We start from the raw sequence: 12,230 nt of genomic DNA, 5'->3' as shown, positions 1-12,230 counted from the left end.
ATCTTCCTCTTCTGGCATTCCCTCCAGAAGGTCACCCAGGACATTGTTCTCTCTTCATGCAAGCTCCAGGAGAGCCATCCCACATAGTAGACAGCATCTGCATATAGGTCATTCATCTCACTGTACTTCATCCCCAGAGGGCTTCTGACTTCTTGGAAGGCATTGATGGCGGAGTGGATGTCTTTCACGTCCTGGTCCTGGTTACTCACTGCCACGAGTCTCCTGGCCAGTGCATTAACATAAGCCCTTTTAACTTGTTCAGCAGAAACTTCTCCCATCTTCTCTGTCTCGGCCGGCACTGCAGGGCCACCATCTTCAGACCCATTCTCAACAGGTTCTGGCTTGGATTTGACTTGGCTTCTACTACCTGGCACTTCAGCTGTTTCATACGAACATTATTTTTCTCTGCCTGGTCTTTATACTGTTCAGCATTGAGCCTTTCATCTTCCAGTTGCATTAGCACATCCTTCAGTTTTTTCTCTGAGTGACAGACTTGTTTATTTGCAGCCTGTCTTTCTTTTGTTTCAGTATCAAGCTGTTCCTCTTGTTGTGCGATCCTTGCTTCCAAGGCCGTGATGGATGCTTTGAATTTGGTTTTAATAGAGTCTTCCAATTCTTGCAATTTTATTTTTAACTCCTTGTTTTGTCGCTCCAATTGCTGACGGGCATTCTCATTCTTCTGAGCATTACTACGTTCGGCCTTCAGATAATCTTTCATCTGGAGAGTAGCCTTTCTCAGTCTGTTGTTGGCCAGTTCAGTATAAACCTGTTCGGCTTGTCTTTTGGCCCTCTCTGCCGTAGCAAGCTCCTCCTGTGTATGGAACAGCTCCGCCTCCAGACTTTTAAGCTTCTTTTTATTTTCTTTAGACTGACTTAAAATATCATCACTGGATGCTCTAGTGACTTCCAACTCTCTCTGGTAATCCTTGATTTGCAACTACAACTTACACAGTTTTTTATTACTTTTTCTCTATTTTGATTTGCAGAGTTAATTTGTCCCTCTCTTTTGGATCCATCTTGAGCTTCTTTCTAGATGCTACAGCCAATGAACTTTGCTTATTTTCATCTTCAAGCTCTGCTTCCATTTCAGTGTGCAGCTGTTTGTTAAGCCTTTCTAATTCAGTCTTTACTTTAAGGGCCTCTGCTGGAGAGCGTGCCAAGAAGGGAGCTTTGGTCTCACTTTCACGAGCCTCTGCTTCAGCATGAGCATGTTTTTTCTGCATGCTCCTTCAGGATGGTCAGACCAGCCAGGAAGTCTTCCACTGCCTGGGTATAGTTCTCAGACACTATACTGACTTCTTCCCGCTTAATCAGGTTCATGTCCTGAACCTGTTCAGGCTCTCTTTCATTTGCCTGGTTAGCGTTGCATGTTACAACATCTTCATCAACACTGCAGCTAGGCTCACTACCCATAAAACACTGTGGAGACTGCTTATCTGCACCTGGTATGTGTGGTACACCCTCTAACACTGTCACACTTTCCTGCACATTTATTACAGTGGGTTCTCTCAGCTGTGTGCTACCAACATTATCAATCAGCATTGTCAAATTACATACATTTTTACCACCAGGGGGAGCTTCTTCCCCGATCACAGCCTGCAAAGGAAAAGGGATATCATCATCATAATCACAATTACATATTTCGCATAACTTTACATTTTCATTAGGCCTTTTCTGAGTAACCAAATCTACTTCAAATTTTACAACAGGTCTGTCAACCTCAGGTTTCACTATCCTGCTTACTCTTACACGGGTTAGCATAGTATCCCTGAGTTTAGCCAACCCAAAGTTAGCTCTTGTAACTGACAATTCACGTTGCACCTTATCTGCACCATTGTTTTCAATGGTTACTTCCTTCACACCTTCATTTAAAGGGATAGGCCCAAGTTCTGCAGAAGTGTCTCCATTTCCCCACAACTTGCAGAACAAGGGGAAATCACAGCCCAATACTACACCATGCATGAGCGTATTTGCAACTCCAAGTTCATAAGTCCCAGTTCTCACTGGAGTCTCACACTCAGTGAGAGCCACAGGATAGTCCTTGCTTTCCCCATGAATGCCCAGCACACTTAACATTTTGTCCAGCACATTGTCCCCAGCTACCAAGCTGGCATGTACCAGGCTCACCTGGCTCTGTGCATCCACAAATGCTTGGACTGGACTGTCATCCACCACAATATCACACATTTTTGTAGCAGTATCCAGTCCCGATGTCTTAACACCTACGGGCTCAGCAGGTATCAACTGCCGCCGACTCACAACACAGTTCATAGCGTTAGAGGTACCAGGGCACTGGTCAGCACCATGCCCAACCTAAGAAAGAACAGGAACTGTCACTTTACTACACAAGCTATAACAGGAACGCTCTTACCCATTGATGTCACAGGCTTGGCACTCCTGGGAAATGAGGGTGCTCCAGGAACATCTTCCCCGAGGTCATTATCCTTTTTCCTGGATCTTAGGAACCTCCGGCCCTTGGTTACTGGTGCCACGATCACATGCAGATTCCTCAATGCAGTGGTTGCCATGGGAAACATCTTGGCCTTGAACCCAGTGTCTTCCTGGACGATGAGTCCCACACTCTACTGAAGATTTTTCCTCAAATTTTCCAGCAGCACAATTTGAAGCACTTTCTCTGCTCCCTAGCTGCTAAAACATAAAGTCTTTGCCCAGTATGACTTCCTCCCTCAGGGTCTCACATATTAAGAGCTCCCACTGTACAGAGCCACAGTCCATAGCAAAGGTCAGAGACACAGTGGTATCTGTCTCTGGCCCTCTCTTCACAAATTCCAGAACTTTGGGCCTGACCCCGGACGCTTTTTGGTGGGAATCTAGCGTGACCCACGTCGGCAGTCCCCCAATCATCAGCTTGCAGGATTCTCTCACATGTTTCATCATTTCTCCTGATCAAACGATCCTCCATTACACTTTGCGCCCGTTGTTTGCCCTTAGCAATGGCACACCACCTTTTCCTCTAGAAATCCAGGTACATCGACACCTTGGACCTATACAAAGTGTCCCCTCAGCGTTGAAGAATTTTTCCTCATGGCCAGCTGCAGTTGCGCCTCCAAAGCCTCCCGCTCTGCATCAAACCGCACCATTTCACTTTGGGTGTAACCAATCAGTGTGGCCATGTCTTCCTGCTGCTTTATCCGCCACAACCGCCTGACATATTCCTCCATGAGACCCATGGTAACATACAGTCCTGTAGCAACACAGTTTCTGCAACTTGGGCTTCAGGAATGTTTTTCTTGCAACACAGCAAAAAAAAAAAAAAAATATCTCCACAGGTCAGTCTCTTTTACTTGGGCTTCCAGCCCTTTAAATCACCACAGCATAATGTCCAGATTGGCCATCGCAACAGCTTCAATGGAAAAACAGGCTTCCGGACGTTTAACTCCAACACCATAGCAAAGCAGCATTCAGCAGCACCGGCTCTTTCTGTCCGGTCGTTGCCCCTGGCAACACTTTGCCCTTTTTAGCATAGACACTTGCTGGTTTCACTTTTAGCATGGACATTTGCCCCCATTTTCCATCAATTGTATGGGATCGCTCTCTCTCAGGGGGTTGCAATCACAGACTTCTTCGCAGACAACAGGATTTAATGTCCAAACTGGTGCTTTATTTTAGCACTTCAGCACCCACACAAACAAAAACATAAAATAAACACCTGCCCATCTAGGCACTTCCTAATACACAGTAGTTTTCCCTGACTCACCTCTAAGCACAGCTTGTAAATAGGGTCTCAGACTCCAAGCCTTAGCAGGTCTGCTCATCAGACACAAGTCCAGACAGGGTAGAGATCTGTCTTCGCATAGCCTCATGGTCCCTCAGCCATTTACAGTCCAGCAGCCTCCAGGCTGTGACCACACCAGCAACCTTGGGTGGAATGGTCCAGAAGTCCTTCCCGACACTGACCTGTGCGACCCTCTTTCTGTAGGTGTCACTGGTCCCCCCAAACTTCAGACTTTACAAAGCCTCGTGGCCCCACAGCCTTCCTGGCTGAAACGACACAGAGCCTCTGTAGGCCTCTGTTTCCAAGTTTTTTTTCTTCACAGACTGACACACAGAAGGTTGGTTTTATGCCTCCTTGATTACAGCAGGCCTCACCTGCGATGACCTCAGGCTAGGGGAAAACCTGCCGTGGAATGGGGTGTGGACTGGGAAGGTCGCACTACCAAACCTACCTTCCCAGTCCAAATAAAATCCAGCCCTTGTACTCCAACAAAACAAATAGCTCCTGCAATACAGGAGGGTCATTATTACTGATGAGCGGCATGGGCAATATTCGAATTTGTGATATTTCGCAAATATTTGGGTGAATATTCTCCATATATTCGCGAATTCGCGAATTTGTTATCTCAGTCATTATTTTCTTGATTGCGTAAATCGGCAATTGAAAAATTTGCGATAAAAATTTGCAGCAAGCTAGAAGCAGGGAGGGATCATGTGTACTGTTTAGAAAAAATCTTGAATATTAAAAATTACGAATATATATCACAAAATATTTGCAAATTCTCAAAGTGTCGATATTTGCGATAAAAATTTGCAATTCGAATATTCGTGATCAACACTAGTCATTAGATATACACTCACCTAAAGAATTATTAGGAACACCATACTAATACAGTGTTGGACCACCTTTTGCCTTCAGAACTGCCTTAATTCTACGTGGCATTGATTCAACAAGGTGCTGATAGCATTCTTTAGAAATGTTGGCCCATATTGATAGGATAGCATCTTGCAGTTGATGGAGATTTGAGGGATGCACATCCAGGGCACGAAGCTCCCGTTCCACCACATCCCAAAGATGCTCAATTGGGTTGAGATTTGGTGACTGTGGGGGCCATTTTAGTACAGTGAACTCATTGTCATGTTCAAGAAACCAATTTGAAATGATTCGAGCTTTGTGACATGGTGCATTATCCTGCTGGAAGTAGCCATCAGAGGATGGGTACATGGTGGTCATGAAGGGATGGACATGGTCAGAAACAATGCTCAGGTAGCCTGTGGCATTTAAATGATGGCCAATTGGCACTAAGGGGCCTAAAGTGTGCCCAGAAAACATCCCCCACACCATTACACCACCACCACCAGCCTGCACAGTGGTAACAAGGCATGATGGATACATGTTCTCATTCTGTTTACGCCAAATTCGGACTCTACCATTTGAATGTCTCAACAGAAATCGAGACTCATCAGACCAGGCAACATTTTTCCAGTCTTCAACAGTCCAATTTTGGTGAGCTTGTGCAAATTGTAGCCTCTTTTTCCTATTTGTAGTGGAGATGAGTGGTACCCGGTGGGGTCTTCTGCTGTTGTAGCCCATCTGCCTCAAGGTTGTGCATGTTGTGGCTTCACAAATGCTTTGCTGCATACCTCGGTTGTAACGAGTGGTTATTTCAGTCAACGTTGCTCTTCTATCAGCTTGAATCAGTCGGCCCATTCTCCTCTGACCTCTAACATCAACAAGGCATTTTCGCCCACAGGACTGCCGCATACTGGATGTTTTTCCCTTTTCACACCATTCTTTGTAAACCCTAAAAATGGTTGTGCGTGAAAATCCCAGTAACTGAGCAGATTGTAAAATGCTCAGACCGGCCCGTCTGGCACCAACAACCATGCCACGCTCAAAATTGCTTAAATCACCTTTCTTTCCCATTCTGACATTCAGTTTGGAGTTCAGGAGATTGTCTTGACCAGGACCACAACCCTACATGCATTGAAGCAACTGCCATGTGATTGGTTGACTAGATAATCGCATTAATGAGAAATAGAACAGGTGTTCCTAATAATTCTTTAGGTGAGTGTATACTACCACTACAGAGGGGGCATAATAATACGGGGAGAACTACAGGAAGGGGAGAGCATTATATATACTTCTACTACGTGAAAGCATTATACCATGAGGGGCACTACAAGGTGCACTATGGGGGGATTATAATACAGGGGGCACTACAGGGGGGGTGAGAGTATTTTAAATATTAGCAATGCAGAGGGACACGATGGTGGGGCATTATAATACAGGCCAGACCACCACATAGATGGTAATTAGTGTTGCGCGAAGTGGAATTTGGTCTGAAGTTGAGGAAAACTTCGATTTGCAACAAATCAGAATTTTCACGCGCTTCACAGTAATTAATTTGTTTTTCCTAAAATGGCGGCTGCACTGTGTTACAAAATGATATTAACAAGCCTGGGAATGCAAAATCACCCATAATGCTGTGCAGCCAGCTAATCTGTGATGTCACAACCCTATAAACCCTCATCCTGTGCAGTCGTGGCAAGTGATTATGCGCTAGGGACAGTGTTGCTGAAAATGAATAATAGAAGAATATTGGATAGGTAGAGTGCAGGGTGACTTATTCTGCATCAATTTTATTAATTTATTCCTACATTTACTTATTCCTACATCTACTGTTAACTAAGATATGCAATTTAATGCCAATAAGATGAAAATCTTCTATTATTCCACAGCTAGTGTGCCATTCAATACCATCCAGTCTGCATTCCATAGGGGGGCCAGGTCTAAATGATGATCATCCTCATCTTTTCCAAATCATCCTTCAAAGTCTCCATGTCCTAGAAAAGTCAGCAAGATGGGGCTGGATGTTCCTGATGACATATCATATTTAGATGATTTGGAAAAAGAGGAAAAGCAGATGGCTGAAGAAGAGCTCCCATCTGTAGGACAGGAGAGCACTGGAGTGGAAGAAGTGGGTATGCCAGAGGTGATTATTCTTCTGTGTTTACATTCAAATAACCTACAGGAGATAGCAGTCCAGAACAGCAATAATATGCATATAATCCCTCCACCAAACCAGCCAAACTCCATACCAGCAACAGCCCCTGTATAAAGGTGCATTAAAGGTGCTGCGCAGCCATTAACAATGAAGAAGGACTATACAGTGTGGTCTTTACTGATGGACGAACATCGACCAGGACATTTCGCGAACGCGCGTTCCCGATCAAATGTTCGCGAACCGCTCGTTCGCGGGGGCCCCATTCACTTTAATGGCAGGCGAACCTGAAAAACCTTCAGGTCATATTTGCAGCCACCAAATATTTACTTGAAGTGCACAAATAGTCCCACAACATGGACAGTGACATACCAGAGGGGGATCGATGGCAAAAATTCCCACAAAAAATATATGTTTTAATCAGGGGCTATTTTTATGCGTCTTAAAAGGAAACTCTCAAAAATGTGCCCTGCTGGAGCCTAGAAAATTTTTATTTTAGGCCACGGGAGTACGGGCCCCAAAAATTATGCATTCACCTAACAGAAAAGAACAAGTGATTATGTGGCTGGAGGTATATTAGACCAGTGTTTCCCAACCAGTGTGCCTCCAGCTGTTGCAAAACTACAACTCCCAGCATGCCTGGACAGCCTTTGTCTGTGCGGGCATGCTGGGAGTTGTAGTTTTGCAACAGCTGGAGGCACACTGGTTGGGAAACACAGTATTAGACGGTTAGTGTATAACAATTTTACTGTAGGCCAGTGAAGTACATGCCCCAAAATTATGCATTCATCTGACAGAAAAGAATAAGTAATTATGTGGCTGGTGTTATATTAGGCGGTCAGTGGATAACAATTTTACTGTAGGCCAGTGGAGTATAGGCCCCAAAAATTATGCATTCACCTGACAGAAAAGAACAAGTGATTATGTGGCTGGAGGTATATTAGGCGGTCAGTGGATAATTTTACTGTAAGCCATTGGAGTACAGGCCCCAAACATTAGGCAATGGCATTCATTTGACAGAAAAAAAACAAGTGATGATGTGGCTGGAGGTACAGTATATTAGACGGTCAGTGGATAATAGTGTTGAGCGAGCATGCTCAGCCGAACCGCAGTGCGGCTCGAGCATTGTTATGCTCGGCACATCGCAGTGTTCGGCCGAATTGAAAACTGCATGGGAGGGATGTCTGGACTCCCATTACCTATGACATACAATAGACAACCACACAAATTCTATATGCCAAAAGCCGGGTATGCGCAAGCCAGCAATCTATCCATGAGGCAGATACAGTCAGCATACCTTACAGTGGTAGCCTTGTGCACTATGAGACATTCAAAACCAGCTCTCATCTGGCTGAGAGCCAGTTAGCCTCAAAGTTGCTTCATAACTGTTAGATGGCTTGGGTGGACCTGCGCACCTAGATCATTATCATTAGGGTGACAAAAAGTTTTCTGATTGTCCTAACATAATATTTAATAACCTTTTATATACAGTTTTGTCATGTAAACTACTGAGCACCCGAGCACAATTGAAGTCAATGGGGGAACCAAAGAATTAAACCAAGCACCCCCTGCTCTGAAGAGGAGAGGCTGTCTGGTTTGCAGAAAAGGTTAGAAATTGATGGAAACGCCAAAATGGTTTGGGAACAGCATTTGGAGGACATCTGGATGCATCTTGAACTTTTATTACTGTGACTGCACTTGGGAACACTTTTAAAGTTTTCCCAATTTTTCGGACTGACTGACCTTCATTTCTTAAAGTAATGATGGCCACTCGTTTTTCTTTACTTAGCTGCTTTTTTCTTGCCATAATACAAATTCTAACAGTCTATTCAGTAGGACTATCAGCTGTGTATCCACCTGACATCTCCAACGCAACTGATGGTCCCAACCCCATTTATAAGGCAAGAAATCCCACTTATTAAACTCGACAGGGCACACCTGTGAAGTGAAAACCATTTCAGGTGACTACCTCTTGAAGCTCATCAAGAGAATGCCAAGAGTGTGCAAAGCAGTAATCAAAGCAAAAGGTGGCTACTTTGAAGAACCTAGAATATGACATATTTTCAGTTGTTTCACACTTTTTTGTTATGTATATAATTCCACATGTGTTAATTCATAGTTTTGATGCCTTCAGTGTGAATCTACAATTTTCATAGTCATGAAAATAAAGAAAACTCTTTGAATGAGAAGGTGTGTCCAAACTTTTAGTCTGTACTGTATATCGCAGACCTCAATCAATATTTGGTTGAACCAAGTATATTGCACCCCTCAATCTGTATTTTGTGAAAGCAGGTATATTAAATGCCTTAATCATTATTTTGTGGAAGCAGGTATATCGCACCCCTTAATTAGTATTTTGTGGAAACAGTTATATAGAACCCCTTAATGAGTATTTGCTGGAAGCAGGTATATCAAACCCCTTAATCAATATTTAGTGGAAGCTGGTATATCAATCCTCTCTATCAGTATTTTGTGGAAACAGGTATATAGAACTCTCCAATGAGTATTTGGTGAAAGCTGGTATATCAAACCCAATCAATATTTGGTGGAAGACAGTGTATCGCAGGCCTCAATCTATATTTGGTGGAAGCCGATATATCAATCCCCTCTATCAGTATTTTGTGGAAATAGGTATAGAGAACCCCTTAATCATTATTTTTTTGGGGGGGGGGGGGGGGGCGCAACAGGTATATCACACCAGTTGCAATTAGTTATTCCAATAGCATTTGTCCCTCTATCTAGCTGCAGTATCGCACCAGAACCACACACAACTGTTGCACAATATAAATGCACTATAATATACTTTCTATGTTATAAGGTATATTATAAGTATATCACACCCCTCAGTATGTCACACCTATCGATAGCACACCTATATCAGTCCTTAAAATGACTTTTGTGGCCCTATTAGTTAGCATTTGGTCTGTCCCTAACATTCTGTCCCTGCTCCACACAGCAACCTCTCCATACACTGGCAAAAAACTGAATGTAAAATGGCTGCCAGATCGGGTTTATTTATAGGGTAGGGTTGTGTCCATGTGCTGAAACATCTCAATTGGAGAGGAGAGTGGGAAACGTGATCTGGTTCTTTGTAGAGTGCGGCTCTGGATTTTCTCCGAGATGACGAGATCGGGGCAGAATATTTCGTTAATAGACAAAATAAAGCAAATGGAGACCAAATGGAGTTCACACCTATGAACTCTGAGAAAGGCCCCTTTGCCACCGGGGTGAACTTGCTCCAGAGGCCTATAATCCCGGCATCGGCCCCAGAGGTATGGGTGGTGGATCTCACTGCAGGGAAGGTCAGCGCCTTGCGAGAGATAGTGGGTGGAGTGCTCGGCTACCGGGAAAGTCCTCAACCGGAGCCTCTCCTTCCTGGACTACCGCCATCACCCGTTTGCCAGATGGAGCCTCCACCTTCACCTTTAACCCCAAGGTAGTTTTTCAGCTGCCTTGGAACATGACTGCAGCCCCGGAGAATCTGCCATAAACCCCGCTACAGCCGGAGGTGCTGAATCCATTCCCAATGGCTGGAGAATCCACTCTGAGTAAACAAAAGATGGCAATCCGGTTTCAGAGCGTTACCACACGGTCAGTACCTGATCCTGCCACAGGACAGCAGTGGCGCTCCCCCACACAGGCTCGCCTGGACTATTAAAGGCAGGACGTCCTCTAATGTCCTTTTAAATTTAAAGCAGTGAAGAGGACTTCAAAGTCCCTCCTTTATGGAGCTGGACTATCTCTACTTTCATCTAAAAGAATATTGACTTTGTGAGCCACAGCCTTGACTGTTTCTGAAGGGTGAGGACCTGTTGGCAGTATTTGACATGTTTTTTTTTTTTTCTTCACAGGTTGACCTTGTTTTTAGTCCTCACCCAGATGGTCATGTTTTTAAGGACTCCCAGTGGTCATTGTCTCCAAGTTGCGCTCAACAGCGCCACCTACCTTTATTTTTATTCCCCCTTTTCAGTTTATTTAGGATGCAGTTGCTAATGGTTCTCATGACATGTGCTGCTATACTAGTACCTATATGGATTACAAAGGACTCTCTTACCCATGTGGATTACAATTACCTTTATTACCTCCTTTTGATTACAAGAAACTTTTATTGCACTTAAAGGGTCAGTACCTTGCACTTTACCTTCAAACCTTCAAGATATAGACTCTAAAGTGACTCTTTATTGCCTTTTTGCATTATTAAAAATGTGCCTTAACTATTTTGCACTAACGTTTTACCTTTTAGCAATGTTTAAGTAAATTGTACCTATTGTGTGTATTTCTTTGCAGATGCCACAATATGTTTTACTATGCCTTTATTGTACAAGTCATGCATCTCACCATCTTAGCCATGTGGTCAGCACCTTACTTCATTGCTCACAATGAACTGCCTCTGATTGCGTCTGGTACGTTCCAAGCATGTCTTATCTTTGATTGCTCACAATTGTTTGCCTCTGAGTAAAATTTGAACTAATGGTATTGTGCTAAGCCAGGCATGCTCAACCTACGGCCCTCCAGCTGTTGCAAAACTACATCTCCCAGCATTCTCGGACAGCCTACAGCTATCAATCTATAGCAGGGCATTGTAGGTTTACAACAGCTAGAGGGCCGCAAGTTGAGCATCCCTGTGCTAAGCTAAGAAAGTACATGTAGAACCAATGGTCTTAAGCCAAGTGGCTATGTTCCAAGCAAACTAAACACTGTTATGGGTAACCTGCTGTTAATATATCTACCTGGAGTTGTAGGAGAAATTATTCCTCCTCCTAAAAGAAGTCTTCATTGGAGAGATTAGAATGCATTGCTTAATCCTCCTAGTCCTAAGGCCTTGTGCACCAGGCTTAAGAAAAATAATATTTGCTGCCTGTTCTAATCTTCAAGGTGCCAAAGTGTAAACATAATTAGACCTTGTTCAGAAGGAAATACAGGATGACGCCACCCTTCTATCTGCGGGTGTTTTCATTACATAGTGGTGGGACTACAGAGTAAAGACACCCTCACACTTTCTTTGGTGTTCATGGCCAGAATACACAGAGTTAGTCTGCAATTGATTGCTTAATGCACACTATTTTGGCTCACTGGTTATAACTGATAGGGAAACTGTTCTCGGACACCCTACTCATTTGGGCATAGACCCTGTAGTAGTTGTTACTAATATTATGACTATACAGCACTTTATTTACAATTTTGGTACCCTGAGAGTACATATATATATATATATATATATATATATATATATATATATATATCTGTTGGTATTTATTCTGCTAATACCCCAAGCACAAGCAGAGAGCGGCTTGCCTCTTAAGTAAGGGGCAATGTATTGTCCTGGAGTGCCATTACCACTCTTTTTGGCACCTTGCTACTGTTTCCTATGTGCTAATTTATATTACCTAATGTACCTTTTGTCATCTACTAATAATGTGCATATTCATTCATGTAAGTGATTATGTTCATGAAATTGCCTGGTCTACCAGCAGATGGCGGCAGCATTGG

The 12,230-nt window shown here is 43.6% G+C and overlaps 1 pseudogene; it reads right to left on the bottom strand.

The window, feature by feature from the left end:
* Positions 1-205: 205 nt before the first annotated feature.
* Positions 206-1,223, bottom strand: LOC122927769 (annotated as a pseudogene).
* Positions 1,224-12,230: the final 11,007 nt, after the last annotated feature.

Source organism: Bufo gargarizans, chromosome 1 (assembly GCF_014858855.1).
Source record: "Bufo gargarizans isolate SCDJY-AF-19 chromosome 1, ASM1485885v1, whole genome shotgun sequence".
NCBI classification, from domain to species: Eukaryota; Metazoa; Chordata; class Amphibia; order Anura; family Bufonidae; genus Bufo; species Bufo gargarizans.
Note: the sequence above shows the minus strand (reverse complement) of the source record. Positions and strands in the feature narration are given on the sequence as shown.